We start from the raw sequence: 3,545 nt of genomic DNA on the forward strand, positions 1-3,545 counted from the left end.
AATATGTATATTTATAAGCGATAAGCTAACAAAACATTTTGAAGTTCAATAAAAAAATTAAAAAATAGTTGGTAGTTTGTTTCCAGACTTGAAAAAATTTACTTATGTTGCTAATGCAGGTCATGACTTGAAAACTTTTACTGGCATACAATACAAGAATGAATGAAATATATATATATATATATATATTTCATTCATTCTTGTATTGTTTGTTTCTTTTTTTTTTAATTAGTGTTATTCCCAGCTTAATTAATAGGGTAGATTTATTTATTTCAAATGTATTATTTCTAAGTCAAAAGTTCAGAAACTCAACTGAAACACTGGATTAAAATGAGTTGTTTTATTCATTCATCTCTCCCTACCCGACCCTCATCGATATAAATTATATTTTTCATCATTCCAAAACCAACTAAATAAAAAAAAAAGACATATAGACGTATAATTTACGATTCGATCAACTATACATCACCACCACCCTTGAGAAAATTATCCTTGTGGGTTAAACCAAAGGAAATTATGAAAAGATTTCCTTTTTTTAATCAAACGCCAAATATTCAGAAACAACTAAGTCGCCAATAACTCGATTCAGCCGCTTTCAAGTCTCACTTGTAGCAGTTTCCCTTACTATATATTCCCTAAATCCACTTGAAGTAAGGTACGATCTTCTTAAAACCACAATTCATTTCGTATAATTCCAAAGAAAAAGTATCTAAATTTAAATTATATAATTGTTGGCGAGGTAATTTGTCAGCACCCGGCAAACGGCGTTTACAACCGGATTTCAATTTCCGGTAGTAGATAATTCATTGTACTTATGCTTATACGAAGAGGATCTTCACTTTTTTCGGATTCTTTCCTACAATTCACTTAAAATCCGCGAATTTCTACCACAGAAACAATTATTTACGGACAAAGAAGTTCTCACAAAGAGTGAAGGTCGTGTATCCAATAGATTAAATTAAAAAAAAAAAAAAGAAAGAACACGGAAACTAAAGAAAAAAAGGAGTTGTAAAATGTGAAATATGTACCACAGATGCCGAAACGAAAAACCTTGACACTCATCTCACGCTAACTGGAAAAACCAGGTGATAAATCACTATTTTGCAGTCATTTAAATTGAAATAAAAAGTAATAAAGTTATAAAAATACATGGATTTAAAAGATTATGATATTTATATTTCAAAAATATAGGCAAACAAAAAGTGTATGCATGTGTGCGTGTGCGAACATACAAACGCGCGCCCCACTCAACACACACATACACACATTTTTTTCTCTTTTACTTGTTTCAGTCATATGACTGCGGCCATGCTGGAGCACCGACTTTAGTCGAGGAACTCGACCCCAGGACTTATTCTTTGTAAGCTTAGTACTTATTCTATCGGTCTCTTTTGCCGAACCGCTAGGTTACGGGGACGTAAACACACCAACATCGGTTGTCAAGCGATGATGGGGGTGGAGGGACAAATACAAACACACACACATATATATATATATATATATATACATACACACATAGATACGATGGGCTTCTTTCAGTTTCTGTCTACCAAATCCACTCACAAGGCTTTGGTCAGCCTGGGGCTATAGTAGAAGACACTTGTCCAAGGTGCCACGCAGTGGGACTGAACACGAAACCATATGGTTGGTAAGCAAGCTACTTTATTTTATCAAATTTGCCAGAAAGGCAGTACATAGAGTAAGGTAACTTGCAGGCTGGACAAGGACATTAATGAGGTGAATGATAATGCTACTTACCACACAGCCACTCCTGCGCATACAAAAAATGTGTGACGCTTACAGCACCTAGGTTTCCCAAGCGGTCACCCATCTAAGTACTAACTAGGCTCAACGTTGCTGAACTTCGGCGACCGGACGAGAACCAATGCTTTCAACATGATATGACCATATTGTTTGTTTGTTTTTTGTTTTTTCCAGTTTCAGCTCTTGAGCTGTGGCCATGCTGGGGCACCGCCATTGTGGTGAAAGAGTACAGCAGGGATCACCACCCCCTGCCGGAGCCTCGTAGAGCTTTTAGGTGTTTTCGCTCAATAAACACACACAACGCCCAGTCTGAGAATCGAAACCGCGATCCTGCGACCGCGAGTCCGCTGCCCTAACCACTAGGCCATTGCGCCTCTAGGCCATTGCGCGTATATATAATATTTATTTATAACTCTCAAATGTATTGAGTACCTAAATATCCTGAACCTATTAACAAGTGAGCTATATACATACATGCATACATACATATGCATGAGAGTGGGGGAAGTCAGTGTATGTATACCATCATCATCATCATGGGCCGACAGAATTTGCTGGGGATTTTCTATGACCAGATGCTCTTCTTGTTGGCACCTCCCAACTAGTTCCAATCAAGGTTGCAATTCCTCATGGCCAGACATATTTATGAGCTAGGGATTTGTGTGCATTGGTGAGAAACTTCATGTTTATCATTCAAGTGGTCTTTATTATGTGGGTCCATTCTTGAAGATATTCTTGGGTAATAATAGCACTAACCCAAATAGGGGTGCAGTATTCAATCATGAGTACTGCACTCACATAGAGGATATGCAATTCCTGGAAAATGAAGTATTTATTTTCTGACTCTGGAGAAGATAGTCATTGTTATGTTAAGCATATTCACCAGGAGAGAAGGTGAGCCCTAACATTTGAAACAATTTTAAAGATTCTAGTTACATACTCTCATAAAGGGTGGGACCAACAAAATGTTCTTGGTATGTGCAGTGATTGTCACTTTTTGATAATGATAAAAACAAAACTGGTATGATTCCATTTGGGCATGTTTTCAAGGCATCTGTTAAGAGACCCAATATAAATTTTGTTTGAGATATTTATACTGCACACAGACAATTCTTTGCTGCAGAAAGAGATGGTGCCAAGTAGGTTGTTGACATATAGGTGAAAGAGTGTTATGGAACACAACCAATCCCTTGTGAACACTGTAGCTGATAGTGTGAGATCAGAGAGTGCTCAGTTAATACATGCCACGCTAGTACAATCTAATATAAGAATGGCAATCCAAAAGATGAGAGACAAATACAGCTAGCTCATAGGTAAGCAATTTTTCTACAAGATTTGCATGCTGAACATGGTCAAGAGTAACAACAACACTGTTTTCCTAAATTTCTCAAGGAAAAGAGTTTACTGGTATGTGAAACAGGAGAGTGGGTCTTCAATGGGTCTTTTTGAAAGCAATACTGATGATCTTTTGGAACGTAAAAAGACTCATGATATTGATAAGGGTGTTGTTACTCATTATTTCCATCATATTTATGGTGCTGAAAGTGAGTGTATAGGGTAATCGTTGATAGGATTAGAGCAGGTTGTCCTTGGAAATGAGACTTACTGTAGCATTTTTTAAAACATCAGAATATATTTCCCACAGAGAGATAGAGAGAGAAATTGAAGAGTTTGATCAGCATGAAGAATAACTCTAGAGCACGCTGTTCAAACATAATGGAAGTGACATTGTCAGAATCAATCGCTTCCTTAGTTTGAAACAACCAGAGGAGCTTTCACAC

At 37.0% G+C, this 3,545-nt stretch overlaps 1 pseudogene; it reads right to left on the reverse strand.

Moving 5' to 3' along the window:
- Positions 1–1,794: 1,794 nt before the first annotated feature.
- On the reverse strand, positions 1,795–1,913 carry LOC115220083 (annotated as a pseudogene).
- Positions 1,914–3,545: the final 1,632 nt, after the last annotated feature.

The sequence above is a fragment of the Octopus sinensis genome, linkage group LG15, assembly GCF_006345805.1.
Source record: "Octopus sinensis linkage group LG15, ASM634580v1, whole genome shotgun sequence".
Lineage (NCBI taxonomy): Eukaryota > Metazoa > Mollusca > Cephalopoda > Octopoda > Octopodidae > Octopus > Octopus sinensis.